Source organism: Hylobates moloch, unplaced genomic scaffold (assembly GCF_009828535.3).
Source record: "Hylobates moloch isolate HMO894 unplaced genomic scaffold, HMol_V3 SCAFFOLD_9, whole genome shotgun sequence".
In the NCBI taxonomy this organism is placed as follows: Eukaryota; Metazoa; Chordata; class Mammalia; order Primates; family Hylobatidae; genus Hylobates; species Hylobates moloch.
In genome coordinates, this window is record NW_026652284.1 from 7708934 (window position 1) to 7732330 (window position 23397).

Here is a 23397-nt window from a genome sequence, read left to right on the forward strand (position 1 = left end):
AGGTATAAATGTTGTCGACATGAATGGCCTATAATGATCATTTTGCTCCCGATGCTCTCACCTCATCTCACAACAAGGTCTCACAGTCAACATATCTTATGTCTCGGTGCTATAATTGCACACAGCATGAGGAACTCAACTGGTTTAGTGCCTGGGCAGAAATGGGAGAGGAAGGGGGCAAAGTCATCTCCAACTGACAGTGTTACCAGCTGCAGCTCTTGCCAACAGAAGTCCTCAAATCCATTGGGCTATATTTAGCAGATTCTCTCTCCTTTCCTTTTTCTTTGGCGGTGGGGGGGCTAAATTTTTCCCACAGGTCATATGCAAAAAGCCATTGGCAATGAGAGGAGCTTGGCTCCTGGACTTAGGAGTCTCTTCCCAGCACAGGTGTCTTTCCAGGCTATACACTAAGACGGAATTAGGAAAATAAGCACCATTAGGTTCCTTTAATTTCCCATAAAAAGAAAAACAAGGGGAAGGGAGTGCCACACATGGAAGAAGAGAGAGGGAAGAAGTAGTAAGCTGCTTGGCACCAGGCAATCTGGGTGAAGGGCCTTAGGAGAGAAGGAAAAAGCTAAGGACGCAGAGTCAGCTGACTCTGGGCCTAGTGGGGGACAGCTCAATGGCAGCTGCTCCTGCCATCCAGGGGCCTGCTGGGCTCAGGCCACTTTCTCCTCCTCAGCCACCACTTTACTTCTGCCCCCTCCAGGGTTAGGCTCTGAGTCGATCAAGTTCACACACACACAACATAAGACATCGGTGCAGTCTTTAAGACCTCCCTCCGCCGCCTTGGCAATCTGGGCTGGAGCAACAGGGGTCGGCGCTGCCTACCTCCTAGAGGCTGCCTGTACCCATTTCAATACTGGTTCTGCTGTTCTGGCCAGGCCCAGTTCTGCTTTACCTTGGGTAAGTGATAGGCAACCCGATCCAGGGGCCAAGTGGGTGCCCCTGTGTATGTGCCTGTGTGCACAGATGTGAGCAGGGTCTCCTTCCAGGCTTTCCAACAGGTCAATTTACCTGTGCGCATCTGGTAAACTAAAACACTATCCACCAACACAACTGCTATTTAATTTCCCGCAGGCACTGGAATGCTACGGGAAGAGAACCTGTAACCTGTCTGGCCCAATTAAAACAAAAATTCTTTTTTTTAAAGTAAGATAAGCTACATGTCTTCTCTCTCTTTAGGGACATGGGGGAGTGAAAGAGTAGAACAGATTGTTGCAGAGGAAGGCTCTGGAAGCACTTTGAGTATAAAAGGCTCATTCTTAGCAAGCATGCCTGTTTCAGTATGGGGCCCAGCTTCTCTTCTGCCGGAGCCCAGCATGAACTCCTCAGACAGATCCTCTGAGAGGCTGGCATGGAGGCAAGAGAAGGTTAAATCAATGGTTTCTGCTGTCCCATATTAGAAGCATAAGGGTACACCCAAGATTGAGTCCCACTTTTTTTGGTAATTGTATCATTATTACCAGATCACCCAAGAAGTCTGGACACCCCCTGAGGAAGGGGAGGGAGTGCAATAGAAGATGAGGTCTGGGGACCCCCACACATGGCATCCAGGGTGTCTGCAGCCTGCCACCTACCATCAGGTCTTGTGTGTGTGTGTTTTAAATTAAGCCAAAGGACTCAGTCCTTTGTAAATAACCATATATACGCACCCCCTTTCAATTCAGTTCACAGAGAGCAGTGAGAATCTTCCATTGTCACAACACAGTTTTGCGACCAACAGCAAAGAATGACGAGGACTGCTGGCCTTACAGCTATGTTAAGGAAGGCCCTAGAACACCAGTTTCCTGCCTCCTTGTCCATGCAGACAGAGGGGAGATGCATGCAGGCAGGCAGGCAGGCATCTAAACCAGATCCCTGCAACATCACATGTGCCCAGGCTCTGGCCTTGTGCCACTAGTGAGGGTCAGCTGCAGCACCACCGAAGTTTCCAATGGGCACCCTTTCTGGGCCACGCATCGCCCACTAAAAAGGAGGGGGCAGTCGTAGAGAAGGGGGATGAGGAGGCAGGCCTGGAAGCTTCTCATGGATAACAGGATTATCAACACAATTTCTTTCCGAAGCTATTTCACAGGTCCTCAAAGCCCACCTGCCACTGTCAGCTGAGCGGACTGTAGTTACGTGATGGGACAGAAGCCACCAGGGGCAGGGCTGCTGAGTGCACATCCTTGTACACACCTGACCCCATCGCAGAGTTTTAAAAGTAAGCATTTAGAAGAAATCATTTTAATTCTTTAAGACACATGATTACCTGTTCCTGTGGCTAAACAAATATTTTAACATGAATACAGAAGGAGCAGCTAAATAATCTCTATACAATGCCTTAACTCTCTGTGCTAATGTGCAATTAGAATCAGAATGTTGTTCCCCTGCTTAAACTTTTGTTTGAAAAAATGTCCCACAGTGATCATCTGGCTCCTTCTTTGGTGGTCCACGTAAAGGGGATGAAGAAATCCACCCCTTCCTTACTGAAGTGGAGAGATCTAAAACTTTTTTTTAAGGTATGTTTTTTCAGGGAGAAATCCCAGCAAGCAACAAATAATAAAAAACAAAGCCTCAAATTATGCAGGGCAGAGAGGGAGAAAGAAACATGGTGTAGAGCTGCTTCCTAAACCTGGGCCCAGAGAGGGGCCCAGAGAGTGACCCAGGCCATGAGGAAAGAGCTGTGGCCCTGAGAGCCGGTCCCAGGGAAGTCTGCATGCGACGCTGTCCCCTGAAGAGCTGCTCTAACTGGAGTGCTCCAATGCTGCTGCCGAGCGCAGTCAGGAACATTTCCTGGCACGGAATCCTATGCGAGTCATTCTTTCCTTTCCCTCCCCAACGATTCAAGGGCTGGATCTGACAACTGTTCAGAACATCGGAGGTGAGAAGCCGGGCACTGGGCAGAACCAGCAGCGATATTCAGGAGCAGCCACCTTCTACAGATCTTTTTCCAGCAGGCAACTGGTTGTCTTCCAGTAACAACTCTGGTAATTAAAGCACTGTTCTCCTGGGCTCCTTCTTTTGTTAACCAACCGAATCCTCTAATCCCTAAAGGAGCCTGGCACTGTCAGCGGGCTCTGCTGCTAATCGTTAAATATCACCTCTGTGGTCTCTGAGTGCAGCAGGGAGAATGATGATCTGCTTGAAGGCACACACAGAGAAGTGGCATTCTGAAATCTCAGCCTCCTACGTTCAAGAGGCTGAAGGGCTCTGATCTAAACCACCACCCACGAGGAAGCCCACAGTGAGGAGGCAGCTGCCTTCAGGCAAGGCAGTCCCTCGGTGCCACCTCCAGATCCTCTTCTGGGGAAAGGCAAAGGGAACGGAGGGAAGTACGTGAAGGTCTTGTGGCTTTAACTTGTAAATAGGTGGGGCCAGTCTAAGACACTCATGAAGATGTTCCTTATCCAGGCACCTTTTTATAACATTTTAAAAAATCAGTTAAAAAATTTTCTTTACAATTATTACCACTACATTTGTACAGTGCAAAGGAACTGTAATAGCTCAAGATTTTTGCCAACACTGAACACTGTAATGAGATTTCCTAAGCTCTGTGTTGCTCTGGTTGATGAACTCAGCCACTTGCTGATCCCACCCCAGCCCCACACCTCCACTCAGACGTCTGGACCTGAGGTCCTGCCATAGCTCTTCCCTGGGCTGGCCCTCCCACGCTGCACACAGACCAGATGAGTCTTCCCAAAGCCCTGCTAGTACCTTGCCACTTTTTCTCCAAACGGTCAAAGGTTCCTCAGGGCCTAAGGAACAAAGGCCTAGCTGCTTGACTACTTCTTCTGAGCCTTTCTCTGTGTTACCGGAAGGCCTTTCTACCATATTCCCCCGCCTCACGGCCTTTGGCTTCTGTCAAACACAATGGCCAGTTTTCTGTTCCTCAGCACTCTCTCGCCTGCAGGGTGAGCCCGAGCCCCATACCACCCCCGCCTCCTCGTCCGTCCAGGCCCTATAGTCCTCCTCATCACTCAGGACTCAATTCATCACATTTGCTGCCTTCTTCTCCATGAAGCCTTCCCTTCACTTCACTCCCCCACCACTGGATGGCATCATACCGTTTTCACTCCTACATCTTTTCATTCCCGCCTCTGTGCTGGCACGGACAGGCTTCCCTGTGCTGTAACCACACATGGGCCCACCCAACTTGCCAAAGTACATGCTCATCTCATCTGTGAGTACCCCACAGGTCTAAGACAACATCTTGAAAAAGTATTCAGTAAACATCTGATGAAATGATTATTTCCGGAGAATTAAAATTCACCTGAAATTAAAAGGATAAAACTTTTGAGAAATGGATACCGAATTGCCACTTTCTTATTTTGCCAAGTAAAGTCATTAGAAGTAACTGCCTCCTGATCTCATCATTATTTCGTAAAAGAAATGACATTTTATCTCCAAAAAAGTAAACAAAAAAAGTTCTTTGATTACATTCACTGTTAGGAAAAATGGCTACATTTATTTCTCATGGGCCAGTGAAAACGCAATCCACGTGCTGATGTTTGGAAGTGGATGCTCTGAAGGTGAGTATCATGGCATGGTGGCTTAGGAAGCCACTGAAAATGCTTCCTCACTCAGCAGCCACTGTCAATACTTCCTCACTCAGCAGCTTTATTTACAAACAAACAAGCAAACAACCTTTTATTATGAAATCTACAATGATAACTAAGCTAGCCATATCTTTTTATATCTTAATATATATTTATCTTTTACATATACTTTAGCTTCATCTTTATTTACATTTTATCTTCACAGACTCCCAAATAGATAAACCTTCATTTTCCCTGCTTTACAAATGAGGCAACTGAGGCACAGTGAGATGAAGCCATGTGGCCAAGCTCAGTTTCAATGAAGTCTAACGCCCTTAACCTTAGACTCTGCTGTGCTGCTGCTCTAAAAAGTTTGACCATCATGGTTTAAAGCACTAAGAGGAAATAGCCATCTAGATTTTTTTAAGTAAGGGGGGCAAATTTGGGCTATCTTTGATCTCTGGAATCTCTGGAGTTCGGCGCAATAGCATCTTAATCCTCATACCTGGACCTTCAGCAGCTATGGTTGAAGAGCACAAAAGATCCCTGTGCATCCTGGTAACAACAGGATGCCAGCCTTCCCAGTTCAGGGTAGAGTCCCCATCCCAGCACCCATGGACTACAGAACTGCACCTGCTCGAAGCAACTTCAGGGGCACCCAAATCAAAAGCACATTTGGTAGCCATAAGTGAAGATTTAGAACTATGCACATGTCTACAGAAACACTTTCTGCTTTCTGTAGCAAGAACAACCTCTATGACGACATGAGACAGACACTGGGAGCCTACAACCATGAACCCTCCCCACCTCACTACCTACTTACCATACCTCATACCACCCACCAGCTTCTGATACAGGAGAAGCCCTCTGGCCTACTTTTGGCTCTAGGCGACGTATGTCCCAGAAATGTGCTAATAAGTGGCCTTCACCTGCCTCTTGATCCAAAAGCAGTGATGCCTGAGTCTAGACAAGGTAGAGTCCCTAAAGAGATATGGGCTCTGCCCAAAAAAAGATGTTTGCATACACTGACTATACAAAGCATCTTTCCAAACTGCTTCCAGCTAGAAGTATCTATTTAAATCAGTGGCTCTGAACTGCAGCTCAAAACCATACAGGTGTTGGAGGGATCCCAGGGTGGGTCTGCTGAACCTCTATGACCTTGTTGCTACCCACTGCAAGCAGATCTATTAAAAAAAATTATATTCATTGATCAAGCAATAGATTGGTTTGCTTGTTTGTTTGTAAATAAAGCTGCTGAGTGAGGACGCGCTGACAGTGGCTTCCTAACTTCAACTTAACTAAAAAATAATAGTAATTAAAATAATTTAAAAATAAATACATAACAGATTTGGAAACCACTCATTTGAAGGCAAAGATTGAGGTCACTGCAAAACAGTCTAAAGCCCAGGCTGAACTGAAAGACTCCCACGACATGAGGGGAATCACCCTGGCCTCTGGCCTGAAAGCCCTGGGCAGTTCTGACACGATTTCACTTACATGGAACCCACACACAAGGGCCCCCTTGGAGGCTTTTATTTCTAAACCTCTTGGAGGTTTATTTCTTGTTTTACTGAACTGTTTGTTTAAATATAGGCTGTAAATATTTTAAGTGTAATAATGCTAATACCAGAAACATCTTGTTTTCTCGGTAGAGCCTCCCAAACCCTAAGAATTCATTTGTTGACATCACTTTTCTTTCCCACAAGCTGAACACTTCAGTATTTCCTGAATTCATTTTATTAGAGTTCAGAAACAGGGTAAGTGGGATTTCACTGCCGTTGGTTCTATTGCCACCTCACCTTTCTTGATGTTTTCCACCAGCAAAGGGGGAGACGAAAGAAAAAACGAAAGCCATAAAACTGTTAAAACTACCATTCTCTATCTCGTAAACATTTTTCTATTTATTGGCCTTTCATTATATGTGCAATCTTATTATCCCTGCACAGCATCAAAGTGACATCCGTCAGGGTCACCCTATAAAATATACATTGGCTATGTAACATTTAATGACGGGAGCAGGACCAACGATGAAGGATGAGAGAGCGAGGCCTGCCGCAGGACGTTTGAAAGGGATCATCAGTTATATCTGTGCATTTCCAGAGGTGATAATTGAATGACAGGGGCTGGAGGGAAATCCATTTTTGAGCTCAGAAAAGATAGTTAGGAGAAAAATGTTTTTGTATTGGAAGCATGTAATGACTGCCAGGAAATAAGAACAGCTACTCTAACAACACTGCTTCTTATATTTAATGGTTTTTATGGATACACAGCAAATTATCACGTATAATCCATTTCTGCAAGTTGAATTTTAAAATTCCTCAATACAAAGAAAGGAAAAGAAAGTACTTAATTTTGTCACTGTATTACCTTTAATAAAAGGAGCGGAAACAAAAATTACACTTCAAAGCACAAAAACACAATTACAGTACCGTACCCTCTTCAAGATGTGAAATGTCTCATCTCTTTCACCTGAATTTTGGACTTAACCTAAGGCAAACATCTTAGAAAAATTTAGGCAAGCCTGCAAACCAGGCCCCTGCTTCTTTGTGCTCTTGTCTCAAACGTGCAGCCAGAGCCGTTCTTTCACAAAGCCTTCTAGCCAAGAAGCTCCAGGAAGGAAGGTGAGAGACTGCAGCTGTCTTTATGCAACTGTATCGGCTGAACTGTGTCCTCCCTCAAATTCCTATGTTGAAGTTCTAACCCCCAGGGCCTCTCAATGTGACTTTATTTGGAGACAGGCTCTTCTAAGAGGTGATTGTTAAAATGAGGTCAAGTGAGCCCTAATCCAATATGACCGGTGTCCTTATAAGAAGAGATGAGGACACAGACACCCACAGAAGGAAGACCATGGGAAGACACAGGGAGAAGATGGCATCTACAGCCAAGGAGAGAGGCCTCAGGAGAACCAACCCTACCGAACTTTGGTCTTGGACTTCCAACTTCCAGAACCATAAGAAAGTAAGTTCTTTTGCTGAAGCAACCCAGTCTACGGTATTCTGTCACAGCAACCACAGCAGACTAATACATAAGCCTAAGGACAGGGCTTCATGGTGAGCCTTGAGGAAAGGAGAGGAACCAGCAGAGGCAGTGAGGCCTGCTGAATGAAACTCTAAGCCCTGGGCTGTAAGACGGGGCTCATGGAGCTGACTGCCAGCAGTGAAGATGCAGTCTGCTGGGGGAGAAGAACAGGTGACAAAGGGTAGAGTAATGTGGGAAACAGCAAAATAATTTTCTACTTTAAGTGCGGCCAAACCTCGCACCTTATCCTAGCAGCTCTAAAGGGCAAATGCCACACAGTTCTCTCACGATGGCTGCATTCTGACCCAGGAGAACCAGCCCAACTCCGGAACAGCTCTCAGATGCTGTGGATCTAAAGACAGCTGTCTCGAGTGAAGGGACACGGGGGAAGGAAGAGAACCACAAGATGGGAAGGAAAACTGCTGCCAGCAGAACACAAAGGAAGAACCCTCCAGAGTCTCTGCAGGCCTGTTTCTGACCACTTAATTCTGGTCAAGTTTCCACAGGCAAGAGCCCAGCTCCATGGGGCTGTACCCGCCCTGCACAGCCTCCTATGAAGCTGCAACCGGGGAAAGGAGGGTCATGCAGCCCACACTTCACAGACAGACAAATGTGTGAGGCTCTCTGACCACCACAGCTCTGTGGTTCCAGGGGTTTCCAAGAGACTGTTCTGGGTTCCTCACATCAACAGGCACACTGCAGTTGAGAAAACACACACAATGGGAACCACAAGGGGTTCGGGTGTAATTTATGAAAACAGCCATGGATCTCCGAATCTGTGACTGTGACTGTGATATGGGCTCCAAGGATTCTCTCCTGGTCCATATCTAGGTCTCCTCAAAGGTTCTTTACAGAGGGCGGCTGGCTCTCCCTCAAGAGGCCCAGGAAGTGTGGACTGGCAGCGCCACCACCCCATGCAGACTGCTAAGCATGTGGGGCCCATAGGGGGCACACGGGGGTCACTGTATACTCTAGGAAGCCGCTCCTTACCCCAAAGGGAATTTGCAAAGATGATGGGGCTAACTCCCTAGAGGACAGCCAGGAGCTTCCTTTTCCATTTAACACACAAGTTGAATGCCAGACGGACCTAGATCTCTGCAACACACTGTGTAGCGGGGAAGCCTCTGGGGTTGGGTGGGATCACTTCACCTAATGCAGCACGTATGCCACAAACTCACCACAGCACACCTTAGCCTGCATCAAATCCTGGCCGCTCCTGTTCTGGAGACAAATCACCACTGTTGTCATGATGGGTGACCTCAGTCACCCCACTCCAACGCCCACCTCATGGCTGACATGGCATGTGGCAGGGGAAGGTATGTCACTGTGCTCCCAGAACATACCATAACCCCAACCCTCCCACCCATGCATGTTTATGCTGGGATTGGTTTGTGATGCAAAGGTGCCCTTGGCCCTCTCTTGGGAAGTAATTTTTTCCTACATGCCCACATGGCAAAAGGCCTCTCTTGGCATCAGAATCTCCAACAGAGCCTCAGAGCAAGCCATGCTGACAATGAGCTCTGCGTCCTCACCTCTCAAGCCTAGGTCCCAGACACAACTCCCAAAAGTCAACAAGCTTTCCATTAAGTCAGAGCTTTTAAAAACAACAACAACAACAACAACAACAACAAAACAAAACAAAACAAAACAGAGTCTTGCTCTGTGGCCCAGGCTGGAGTGCAGCGGCATGGTCTCAGCTCACTGCAACTTCCACCTCCTGGGTTTAAGCAATTCTCCTCCCTCAACCTCCCAAGTAGCTGGGACTATAGGCATGTGCCACCGCACCTGGCTAATTTTTGTATTTTCAGTACGGACGGGGTTTCACCATGTTGGCCAGGCTGGTCTGAAACTCCTGATCTCGTGATCCGCCCGCCTTGGCCTCCTGAAGTGCTGGGATTACAGGCGTGAGCAACCGAGCCTGGCCCATCAAGAGCTTTTTTAAAAGCTTGAGTTTCCAGCTGCAGAATTGGGCTGAAAAGTTTCTGAAGCTTTCTGCAGCGGGAAAGTCAAGAGCTTTTTTAAAAGCTTGAGTTTCCAGCTGCAGAAAGCTTCAGAAACTTTTCAACCCAAGTCAAAATCCTCAGCAATGAAGGAGAACAGAAAAGTAGAGATTTCTCTTTAAGGTGACGTCAGACTTGAGCTCATGGCCCAGGAGCCCCTCTGCTGATGAAGGAACCAAAGTCAGGGCAGAGAGGGGCGTTCCAGAGCTGGACCTTGGGGTCCTGGTCCTGAAAGTGCTCAGCGCTGCTATCATGTCTGCCAGGGCTTGGGAGCCTTCATCTTCTACCACATTCAGCTTCTGGAGTCCTTCCCTGGGTAAAAGGGACCAATGGTTTTTTCCCACATGTCCTGCCTCTGACCCCAGGCTCTCCTTGGGTGCAGACGCCTGGAACGCCTTCTCCTGGTTGCTGCTGGCCCACCCTGCCAGCTCTATCTGCTGTCATCCACACCGCCTCATACACACTCTTTACTGACCCATAGGAAGCGAGTTTCTGATGCGCCTGTTTCCACGATTACCAACTCTCTCACTCAGTTGTGACCTTTTTGTGGCTCATACATCACTGAGTCCTGCAGGATCTATCAAGTTATGTCTATAACTTGATTCCCCTCCTCCCTCTCCTCCACCTGGACTCTAAACTGCAAGTGAACAGGGGATGTGGCCACTCTAAACCTTGTAACCCGAGCAATCATTAGCAGAGTGCCTGACACAAGATGGGTGCTCAGGAAATGCTAATTTGAACTGAGATCTATCCCAGACACACAGACATAGGAGAATTATACTGCACCAGAAATACATAGAACAGAGAAGTCACTAACAGTCATAAAAGTGAAATAACTCAGTTTCAGTGATAAGAAATTTGGAAATCTTTCAGTGAACCATTTCAAAATTGAGCTAAACACACATAGATAAAAAATTAGTTGCGAGAATCAAAATTATTCAAGGTAATTATTATTTCCCTTAATTTATCTGTACATTAAAAAACAAAACAAAACGAAAACAAAACACAAAGAGTCCCTTGATCCATTTAATTAGTTAAGGTTACTCTCAAAAATGAAAACGATGTGACGCGAAAGTGTGAAATGAGAACAAGAGTCTTACGGGTAGTGTTCCTGCACATACGCGTATGCACTAATGTGTGCTTGGAGTTTACCAGAACACATGTGTTTTTTGTTTTACAAATCTATGATGAAACCACACAAGCCTTGGCTTGACACTGTTCCAGCGGCTGTCTTAACCTGAATTAACCAAGCTGCACTGTGGTCCAATGACACTTTGGCACCAAAAGAATAACTTCCATTTTTCTGAGGCTGAGTGTTTTCCCATTTCACGCTGTGAGAATCCTCTGGACCTGCCTTAAGAGCACTCAGGAAATCTTCCTCTAAGGATTAGTAATAACACAGGACCAAAGCTCAAAAGCAGGAGAAAGTGAGCACCAAATTCCTTCAGTGTGCTGGAGCACATAGAGACTTCCTGCAGGCAGACAGCAAGAGGCTCTGGGATTATGCCTGCAAGCTAGCCATGCTGCTAGGCTCTTACGAAAACAGAACGAAACAGAACAAGGACAGCCTGCTGGGCTGTGGCCTGAAGCACCAGTAATGACAGCTCTCTGCCGACGGCAGTGGTCAATGCTTCCACCAGCTTGGCTCCAGTGATCTCAGGTCGACCTTTGTGCCCACAAGTATCCCAATTTCTTCAGAACCAAGTGGCAATCACAGCTGCCTCCACATGAAGGAGCAAACTCAATTCTCAGCTTAGGCCTTGGCTTAGCCACGTGCGTGTGCGTGCGTGTGCAAGCGCGACCGCGCATGCTGAGGAAGAATGGAGAAAAACAATGAACAAACATTGATTGTCTAGACTTTTTCAACTGGAGTTCTTAAAATGAAGTGACTATTAATATTTTCTCAATTCTCCTATGAATGGAACATAACAAGTACCTTTCTAGATGCACAGTAAACATGTTACTACGTTACATACAATGGATGCCTGGCTTCTGAGGCTTACCTCTCTCGGAACTCTGAGTGAGAACAGCTGCCACTGGCTGCACGACCTTGAGCAAATTCCCTAACCTCTCTTGGCCTCTGTTTCTTCATTTTAAAAATGGAGAAAAACCACCACAGGAAGGTTAAGGAACCTCCTTGAGACTCTCCTTATCTAGGAACCTGGGCTGCCTCACCACGAGCTCCCTCCTTATAGGGTTGTGGTGAGGATGAAAGTGCCAAAAAGGACCTGGGCACACATGCTCAGTAAAGTGACAGGATTTTTTCTTAAAATCCTTTTCCATCTGGGAAAAGGACCAGAAACTCAGAACTAAGTTCACCTTAAAGGACTACTTTAATTGACTGAATTAAAAAAAAAAAAAAGTCAAAGAATGGTTTCTACAACCAACTTCCTTCCTCTATCATGTTTCCCCTAAAACGACAGCGCCTTATGTAAGCAAAGAATAAGGGAATGTTAGAGATGGTGAATGATAATGGTGTCTGGGCCCAGTTCACAATCTGAAAGATAAGCACTGGTCAAGGAGAAGAGTATTCTGTCTGAAGATCCCAACTGGAACCAGCACAACCATAAATGCCCAACAGCCCACTAAGGCCACCTAAGAAGCCTGTCTCCGCCCAGCTCCAGCTTCTATTCTTACATAATCAGCAACAGAATGATGCCACACAAGATCATTAGACATTTCAGCAGCAATAAAAACGAAACCAAGAGAATGCACCTGCCAATCTGTATCAGGCTACTATGGGGTTTGTGAGCCGTCCTTGCACTTCAGTGCAGAATTAGCTTTGATGCACAGATTGGAAAGGTCCAGCTTAAGGGACTTACAACATGTCCCATTATTTAATTTTATGACACCATCATTCCACTCTTAAACGTGTTGAAGAACACACACTTATGTTACAATTTATGCCCAATGGCCAGGTGTGGTGGCTCACACCTGTAATCCCAGCACTTTGGGAGGCTGAGGTGGGTGGATCACGAGGTCAGGAGTTTGAGACCAGCCTGACCAACATGGTGAAACTTTATCTCTACTAAAAATACAAAAATTAGCCAGGTGTGGTGGCACGCATCTGTAATCCCAGCTACTTAGGAGGCTGAGGCAGGAGAATCGCTTGAGCCCGGGAGGTGGATGTTGCAGTGAGCTGAGATCGTGCCACTGCACTCCAGCCTGGGTGACAAAGCGAGACTCCGTCTCAAAAAATAAATAAAATAAAATAAAATAAAAATGTATGCCCAACTACAATGAATTCTATTGCCGAATTTTAAAAATATTCACTTATGATAATGTGGGGCTCACTAGAGTGTCACAAACCCCAGAATGAAAATTGGTGGCTTAGATTACAAACTCTCTTAGTAGAAAGGTCTAGACTCTTTAGAATTAAGCTAGAAAGAATCTGTGTTTCTGATGCTGAGAAGAGCATAGGGAACAGGTTGTACAATCAACCACATCACCCCAAAGCCTCCTTGGGTCCACTGCTTCCTCAGGTCGGGGTTCTACTGTTTATTCCACATCATGGCTGTCCCTCTACCCCTCTAGGCTGTGTGATTGGGAACATGTAAGCTGGGATGCACGGAGGTCCAGTCTCTCCCTGAGTCATGCGCATCCTCTTCCTGCTGCCCTAGTTTTTTCTTGCAGGATATAATGTCAGTTCTGTAATCTGTCCCCTCTATAGAGGTAAAGAGATGTGCTGATGTGCTCAGAAAATGAACATGCTTCTCTGGATGCAATGAGGTACCAAAACACCTATATCTTAAAGGGGCATTAATAAGAAGAGCAGGGATCCTCTCCTGGGAACTCAAGCAATCATTTAAACAGTGCTCTCATACAGCAGCAAATAAAGAGGTAAATGAGATCTACTTAAGGCAACAGCAAAGATGAGCGGTTGTATGCTAACTCCAGATAGGAGTGATGAATATCTGAACTGATGAATATCACTTAAAAATTCTTGTCACATATGATCTGGATCAGAAGGCTGTGACACCACAACCAGATGCTTTGAAGGCATTTTCTCTGCTCCCTCTAGTTACAGACAATTAACAGTTCTGTACACTCTTACTCACCTGTTCCAGAAGGCTACTAATAAAGAGGTTGGGCTACTTGTTTTTCAGTCCCAACTAAACTTTCTGTCTCCTGCTGTGGGTAGGAATGGCAGTGGCATGTGACCAGCATTCCTGAGTGGCAGAGGGAAACAGCTGGCCATCAACATGCCAGTCATGGACACAGCTCTCAGCCGATGCAACAACCACATTCACTTCAAGGACAATCTAAAATTGAACTCAGGGCAGCACCTGACAAGTCTCTCATGCCTGCACCTTCCTTCTGGGCCCATCTAAAAGCAGCTCTGCAGGGCGATTTCTGCCAGCCACAGGTCCTGTGTCCTTCATCTTCCTTCCTTGGAATTCCTGGCAAGACTGAGTCAAGCATGGCCTTGGGTCTATGCTGTTCTTTAGAGGAAGCACCGGGGAAAACGTATCTCTTGAATTATTCTAATTGTATTTTAGAATTTAACATGTTCACTGCCTAAAATCAAAATGGGTTTCACATATAAATGGGCAATTGAATTAATAATATCAACACCCATCACAGTGTAAGAAATAACTTGATTATTAACTTCTACTGACAGCCCCATGCTTCCTTCCTCAAGAGTTTCAGACTGTCCGTCTGCCCTTTGCGCAGCTAGAGGGTTCTGAACCCTCAAGAGGCCTCAGGGAAAGTTGACTCTGTGCTTTAAACAGAAATCACAACTGATACAAGGAAGACCCTGGATGCAACTGCAAAAAACTGAATGGTAGCAGGGGCAGGCTACCATGGAGTTTTAAATCCTGCCTTACATTAACACAAAGGAAATACAGGAATTCCCCAGATGCCAAAAGGATGCTGAAGAGTATCAGATAATGATGTACTTCCAGCTCCTGGTGACCAAACAAAACAATGTAACACAACACAACCAACTATGGCCTCAGAACACCTGACCAGCTACCCGGAGAGCTTTTATTTCTTGAAGGGAAGGCTTCTACCAAACAAACAAACCAACCAACAAACAAAAAAACACCACTTTGGGAGGCCGAGACGGACAGATCACGAGGTCAAGAGATCGAGACCATCCTGGCTAACATGGTGAAACCCCGTCTCTACGAAAAATACAAAAAAAAAAAAATTAGCTGGACGTGGTGGCAGGCGCCTGTAGTCCCAGCTACTCGGGAGACTGAGGCAGGAGAATGGCGTGAACCTGGGAGGTGGAGCTTGCAGTGAGCGGAGATCGCACCACTGCTCTCCACCCTGGGTGACACAGCGAGACTCTGTCTCAAAAAAAAAAAAAATTCTTGGTTCACAGCAGTCCAAAGAACCACAAAGGGGCAGTAGTTTCTAAGCTTCCATGTAGGTGAAGACAAAAATTTTTATAAATTTCATGAATACTTATATCCCAACTGGTCAAAATATCAAGATATTTAAGAAAACTTGTAGGACTACGGTTAACTATTCTCTCCTCACAAATTTTTCTTTAGAATCAGAGACCAAAAATAAAAAAATAAAAAAAAATTACCATTGCTCCTATATAAATCGTAAGAATAACACAGAGCCAAGAGAACTTCTTAGGAACCCCTCTCATCCCAAGCCAAGAGATCCTTCCCACATTGGGCATTATCAATAATGAGAACATTCCTGAGGTCCTATGAGCTTGTGTGGCCCTGTCTCATAAAGACAGTAAAGCCACACAAATAAGGCTTTCCACTCCCTGGGCCTGAGCTCTGAAACCCAGCCAAGACAGAATCCCAAACAGCCAGAAAGCTTCCTTTCTGAAGGCAGTGAACTGAACATACATTATTTAAGATGAATATCTAGAACTCTTACGAATGAAAAAGAAAAGGACAATCCATTGAAAAATAAGCAAAAGACTTACACAGGCCCTTCATGAAAAAGAAACACAAACAGCCAATAAACTCATTATAGGATGCCCAATATGATTAGTAACCAGGGAAATACAAACTCCTCAAATGCCCAAATCCTTTGTGTTGGATTTTCAAGTAAAGTTTACCTCAAAGAGTTAACACTTTGAAATCTACTATATATTCTCTCAGGGGAAAAGCTGCAACTTTGGGTGCAGAAGTAGTGTGAGGAAAGGAGAGAGGATAAAAATATGACTTGAAAGGACTGCACAAGTAGAAAAAAGATGGATAAAGGGAACGTACTCAAATGGATTCAACACTATTTCATTCAAAATCCCAGCTGGTTAGTTTGTGGAACAAGACAAGCTGATTCTAAAAATTTTAAAGAAGAATAAAGTGCCACTAATCAAGACACTCTTGAAAAACAAGAAAAAGGTAGGGGACCTGCCAAGTCAACCATCAACAATTATCCTAAAGCTAGACAGTGAAGCACTGGGATAGACAGAGAGACCAACAGAACAAAACAGCTTAGAAACAGATCCACACTCTTATGGAAATTTCACTTCGACATAGCTGGCAACACAAATCAGTGGAGAAAAGGCTGGACTTCTCCAGAGATGACACTGGGACACCTGGTGATGTATTACAGAAACAAGTAAATCTGGTCTCCTTCTTTATGCTACACAATCACCAAACCCGGGGACTAAGAACTTAAATATGAAAAGCAAAATTATAAAACCTTTAGAAAACACTAAGTATAGGAGACTGCCTAAATGACCGAGAGAGATTTCTTACAAATAAAAGCTCAAAGTATAAAGACTGATACATTTAAGGAGAGAGGATAAAATCGTTAAAATTAACAACATATTAATCTTTAACCAATCATAAAAAGTGTGAAAAGATAAGCCACAAGCTAGAAGGTATTTGCAACACACATTATTTAAGATGAGTATCTAGAACTCTTACAAATCTAGAAAAAGACAATCCAATTGAAAAGTAAGCAAAAGATTTATATAGGCCCTTCATAAAGAGGACACAAATAGCCAATAAACTCACTAAAGGATGCCCAATATGACTGGAAACCAGGGAAATACAAATTAAAATCACTCAGACATTTCAAATTTATAATGTTGGTAAGCATTTTAAGGTCTGATTCTATCAAGTGTTGGCTAGGATGTGAAGTTAGTGGAATTCTTATATACAGCTGGAAAAACAACAACAATCTGCATTTCTTGGTAAAATAGCAGATACGCATACCTGTAACTCAAAAATTGTCTTAACTATACCCTAAAGAATTCGTGTGCATGTGCACCAGTTGATGTGTGCAAGAAAGTTTACAGCAGAACTGTATGCAACAGTAAAACACTGGAACCAACTGAAATGTCCATCAACAGCAGAAAAGAGAAGGAAAAGATGTTCTATTCATACAAGGCTGTGAAGTACCACAGGATGCAGAGCTGCCTCTCGGGATAAAGGGGAATGAAAACAGCAAGGTGCAGGACATTTTTCCTCCATGACTCCATTCATAGGAAGTTCAACGACATGCAAAACTAATATATTGTGTAGCAATACACATATATGAGGCAAGCCATAAGGAAAAGGAGGGGGGTTATAGCAGAATATCCAGTCTAGTGGTTATCTTTGAGTGGAAAGGACAGGGGATTGCACCGGAGAGGAAATAGTCTGTGCAATCTTAAGCTGTGTGGTGGCGACAGTTCACCATGTGGCTGTTTTTATACCATACACAAATGTTATATTCTTTTGTAACTCTCCAATATTTAACTAAAAAAAATTTAAACCAGAAGATGTCAAATATTCCAATTCTGCATTTAAAGAAAGGTTTCTCTTCTCTACAGATAATTTGGAAATGATATGCAAATACTTCCTTGCTCATTAGACAGCTAGGTAAGGGGTTTAATGACTTCTCTTCCACCTGACCTCACTTTTCCCCACTGCCGCCTGCCCGCCCAGTCTAAAGGTGCTGTCTGAGTCCACAGCACACCCACTGCAGGGATACTCCCACTTGGGAGCACACTTCTGTGTGCCGGCTCTTCAAACCCAAATGACCTCCCCTTCTCTTTCTTAGGATCACTGTTTTACTGAGTATTGTATTATCTTTAGGAAAGTACACTGCTTATGACATGACACTTCTTAGAAAGACGTGTGAGCTGGGAAGGGTGACGTGAAATCTTCAAAATTATCAGAATCAGTCTAAAATAAGCAGAGCTGTGCTTCTAGATAAGGCCGAAAATGACTACTCCATAGGTGTCAAGTCTCCAAATATAATCTACAGCACAAGTAGCCTCAGGGGTATGAAGAATATGTCTATGAACTCATGTCAACCCACTCTCATGTCTGTGTAAAACCTGAAAAACTAAATACATAAACGGAAGGTACTAAAACCTTCATCCCCGGCATCCACTGGCGTGCGATGTCAATGCCTTGTTCTTTATTCACAGCCATTTCAGAAACCTCTGTGCCACTCCCTCCATTTACTTCTAGATTTCTGCTGTTGTGTGGCTCAGTGGATGCCCCTACTTTAGGGAATCCCAGCAGGTGCACACTAGCACGGAAAGCCAAGGTCGCTGTGCCTCTTGTTTACAACAACACAAAAAAGGTCTTAGGCAAGACCCCCCTACCGCCACACATGCTAACAAAAAACCATGAGGAAGGGGGTGGAATTCTCTTTGGTAACCCATGCTTTGCGGTCAATTTGAGGTTCATGTTGGGAGGAGAAGTCGGGGAGCCACCATGGAAGGTCGCATGGAGGGAACCTCACCACTTCCCTCTATAAATGAAGCCCCAACTGTAGTATGCGAATAAAACAATCCGTCAGCTAAGTGCACGTTGTTTTGCGTACGTTAATAGTTTTCAATTTGTGAGGAGAAATCAGAGCAGCAATGACGACCCTGTCTCTTAAACGCATCCACTTCTGCAAACAGTTAATCACCTCCAACCACCAATGGCCAAAGAGTGTCTCCCCTAAGATCCTGTTCAGTCTCTCTGTGGGCCTGTCAAGATACAAAGCCAAACGGGACTGAATTTCTCTGGCAGGAGTGAAAATACATCACGGGTTAAGAACAAGAGCAGTTAGATGGTGAGGATGTTAACATAAGGAGGTGGGCATGTGCAGGAAAAAGGAAAACAAATACCAGACACCTAAAATCCAAGACCTAGAAACAGTCATCCTGTCACCTGAAGCAGAGCCATGTGCCACAACCAACCATGCCACATCTGAACCCAGAGGCATCCTGTGACACATCTGACAAGAACGACGGCATACAGAAGAGCAGAGACCCCACTCCAGACAGCTACACCCATGTACAGAGAGGCCTCTGGCACAACTTCTGGCCAGTCATCACCCCACCCCAGGTAGGGAAACTGCTTATTAGGGGAGTGGACAAAACAAACCTGGCATGCATGGTTCAGCACCCTTGTAGTTTTGGGAACTAGCTGCTCTTTTTGATCCTCTTCTCCAGGGGAGGCTCTTCCCCTGCCCACTAATCTACGTCCCATAGTCCGAACTATATCAATAACTATAGGTAATATTTTGAACCCATCTCTCTTTCTTCAGAACTTGGGGAAGGGAGAAGGGGCACTAATTTATCAGCCTCATTCAGAGATCCAAACAGTAGTGAAGACAGAGCCCCAGAAACCTAAGTCCAAAATTCTCCCAACTAATTCCTTTCTATCTAGTAAATATTTTTAAAACTATTTTTAAAAAATCATATTTATCCAGTTAAACTATGTACATTTTGAATCCATTCTTCCATAAAACAAACATACATCTCAAAACCAGCTATACAAGAGGGAACTCCTGATCTTCACTTCTCCTTCCTCAACTTACCTCCCCATCTTAACAAGCAGCACTTCCCCTACCCAGTGGCTCCTGTGCCAGCTGGGGGTCCTCCCTGACGCTGTCCTCTCTGATTTGCCACTTCTGATTCAACACCAAATCTCACCAATCCTGCCTTCCAAAATATTATCTCAAAAAAACAAAAACAAAAACAAAACAAAACAAAACAAAACAAAAACCACTTTACTTCTCTCTGCCTCAACTGCCACCACCCTCATCCAATCTCCGGGTCACCTTCCATGATCACACTGACTCCTACCTGGTGCTCAGTTTCCACTCCCCTTGACCTACTACAACCCAAATTCCACACTGTGTCTTAAAAATAACAAAATAAACAGGAAAGCTGATGTTACTTCCCTGTTTGAGATTCCTTATTAACTTGTCACATTCTCAGCACAAAAATCTAGTGAGGCGTTCAGCAGCATGGATTTAAAGCCAGACTGCCTGACAATAAATCCCAGCTATGGTATTTCCAAGTTGTACATACTTGGGTAAGTTACACAGCCTCCTATCTATGTGGTCAATGAACCGATGCACGTAAAGCACTGAGAACAGTGCCTGGCACCTGAGAGGCCCTCAGGACATGCTATTACTGCCATGGAGCATGCAAGGTCCCCATGACCTGACCTCTCCCCATCACTGCCACTTCACCCCTCTCCGTTCTCCTTTTTGCTCCATACACTCCAGCTACACTTACTTTTTCAGCTTCCCCTGAGTTCTAAGCCTATCCTTCTCCAGGGCCTCTATACAGGCTGATCCCTTGGCCTGGTGGGCTCTTCTGATTCTATCCTTCCCTCCTCATCCCTGGGGTCATAACTGAAATGAAATATCTTCAGATATTCCTTTCTTAAGTTAGGTCCCCCGTTATAATTTCTCATAATACTCAGCAGATTTCCATTATTGCACTTATGAGAATTTATAATTATGTATCTAATTATTCACCTAATCTGTCTTCTTCATAGAATTAAAATTCTAGAGGCCGGGCGTGGTGGCTCACGCCTGTAATTCCAGCACTTTGGAAGGCCGAGGCGGGTGGATCGCCTGAGGTCAGGAGTTCTAGACCAGCCTGGCCAACCCCGTCTCTACTAAAGAATATAAAAACTGGCCGGGCATGGTAGCGGGCGCCTGTGATCCTAGCTACTCGGGAGGATGAGGCAGGAGAATCGTCTGAACTCGGGAAGCAGAGGCTGCAGTGAGCCAAGATCGCACTATTGCACTCCAGCCTGGACAGCAGAGTGAGACTCTGTCTCAAAAAAATAAAAAATAAATAAAATAAAATTCTAGAAACCAGGGAACATGTCTTTTGTTTATTGCTGCATTTCTCACATCTCACACAATGTTCAGCGTTCTACAGATCTTCAGTAAATATCTGTAAGATGAATGCGTATAAAGAAATCTAATAACAACTTGACTTACCTTGTAAAGAAATAACCTAAAAAGCCATGTACATGCTCAAGAGATTTCAGGTTAATGACTCATTCTTGAGACCAAAAATTTCACAGAGAGCATTTGTAAGAAATAGAAATAAACAAAATACACAATTGAAAAAATAACAAAAGCTGAATCTAACAAAATCCTTTTTTAAAAAAATCCTTTTATGCTTATATTTTTACCTAACCTGGAAAATGAATATCTCTATCTCTATATCTCTCTGTCTGTCTGCCTGTCTGTCTATCTATCTATCTAGATATCTAGACATCTAGGTATCTAGATAAAAACAAGCTTAGCCAAAACTTTTTCCTCTCCCCTGGGTCTCATTCTTCATTCCTAGCTTTCTAAAAATTCAGCAAGGACAAAACATTTGCCCTTCTCTATCAACCATAAACACCTGCTTTGAACACAGCCAGTATCTACCCCCACCCCTCCACCTAGGAGCTTTAATTATGGCCCCGAAGTATGCATAACTCACACTAGCAGTAGAGTCCATCTACGAGGGACGTGGAGGCCCTCAAGAGCTACAGTCAGCATCTGTTACGCCAGCACACCACAGCAAACATCTGCTGCGAGGTTGTGCTGAAAACATTTCTATCAAGTGGGCCATCCTGTCTGGAAGATTACCAGCCCTGCAGGGATGTTTGCGAGCAAAGTTTCAGCTCTTCGTGAAGCAGTCCTCTGACCAAAGCAAGAGACACAGAGTGCTGCAGAGAACATGATGTGCATTCTCTGGGGGCATTTTCAAGGGTTTCTATTTCATAGAAAATGAAAGGATTCTCAACCATGTAGAGATGGTGGAAAATATAGTTGGATACTACCCAATGAAGATGTGCACCAAAATACCATGATGAAGTTTACCCTGAAAGTAGGAGAAGGAGAATGTGGTGGGCTTACTCATGAGAAGGAATAGCAAGGTGCTCAGACAGGACTTCTGCAGGGATTCGTCCCCAAGTTCCCAAAGACTCAACCTACCAAGAAGGAGGCTACTTTGCCAGAAACTGTCCTACACGTTATAGTACTTGATCTTACCTTTCCAGATGTTTCTGTGAATTTTTTAGTCTAGTGCACCATCAGTTCACCAACTGCTCTAGGAAGATCCAAATACAATAGTTCTTATTTCCGCCTCCATCAAGGGTAATAAATGCCAAATAAGATGCAGTATCCTATTTGGTGTGGCCTGTGTGACTGGGGGCCCAAAGCCAGGAACCATAGCATCCACATCATCTGGGCTCTTCTGATTGGACCACAGCGTAACAAAGAGCAGTGGCTTAGGGGACCCTCCTTTCTCTGGCTGACTCAATCTAAACTGCTCTGGGTGAGCACTCCCCCTTTCCTTGTCCCATTTAATTCTACTCATAAAATGGGGTTGGTTTCCTAACAGCTCAAGGTGTTTTAAGAATAATACACAGTGTTCATAAAGCATACTGGGCATCTCCCAACAAATGGACCCAAGCGCAGGCAAGATCCATTTCTGATTATTTCTGTTATCAATATTATTTGAAAAGCGTAGGTAAGATAAAATAGCAACCCTCAACTCTGATGCATCCAGAACTGGGCAACTACATAATACAGAGACAATTTACATGAATGAAAGTTTAATGGCATCAAATCAACTATGGATTACTAGTATCCAGGTAAAAGTAAAAACTATATAGAGTTGAAAATGTCGCTAAGAAAATATATTAAAATATAAAAATACCTTTTAAAACTTCCTTCATTTTTTGTTTATAATTTGAAGGGCAATTAGAAGCTTCAGATGATAGGAGCTCAAGGCCCATGATTTTGCCATGAAGCCTGGGCACCTCCAGTCTCCACCTGGGGACTTAAAACACTGCAAAATCCTATACAACATAACCCAAGAAAAATCCCTGATTTCTCCACTAAGGGCTCCTGAGACCAGAAAGACAAGATGAAGGATGGTGACCTATACTTTGGGAAAACCAAATTAGCTGCCATTTCTTGACATTATATAATCCCAACTTTCAATTTCTAATGCAGGTGGCTCTAACTGCACAGGTAGGACAGAGCTGAAATCCAATGTAAACAGACACAATTCATCTTGCACACAACACTATACAGAACTTTCCCATTAAGAAGTTTCACCAAAATCTTGATTGGAAGTATGCTAAACATACTGCCCACAATTCCAAATTAAACAATTTTGAGAAATATTTCTTGCTTTTCAGATTCTCAAAATATTTGAAGTTCGACAACTACATACAGGCAAGATCATTCTGAACTTCAACTACTCAATTAATTCTCACTACTGTCCTGGGAAGCAGATAATATTATCCCCATTTTATAGATGAGAAAACTAAAGCACAGAGAGATGAAATAATTTGTCCAAGGACAGCGGGAGTGGAAAAAGAATTCACGCACACTTCCGTTTTCCAGTAATTTAACTCAAGGAAGGAAGGAGCTACTGCAGAGAACAAACTTATCAGTCGTGGAATCCCACATCACTCAGTGCTGGAGAGGGGGAATGAACAACAACAAAGTGACAAATCATAAGGTCTGAGTCCCAACTCTCAGCCAGAGTCACCCAATTGCTTCAGAAGACTGTTACCCAAAGGAAATAAGAAAAAAATACGTTAACTTGCTCTGTAAACCATAAAATCCACTACTAGTATATATATTATATCTCCATGAAGCACTTACCACAGTTACACTTGGTTTTTGTTTGC

General features: G+C 44.3%; 1 protein-coding gene across 8 annotated transcripts in view; it reads right to left on the reverse strand.

The window, feature by feature from the left end:
* RERE (arginine-glutamic acid dipeptide repeats) overlaps positions 1–23397 on the reverse strand; it is a 464393-nt gene that overhangs the window by 18802 nt on the left and 422194 nt on the right. The window lies entirely within an intron of this gene.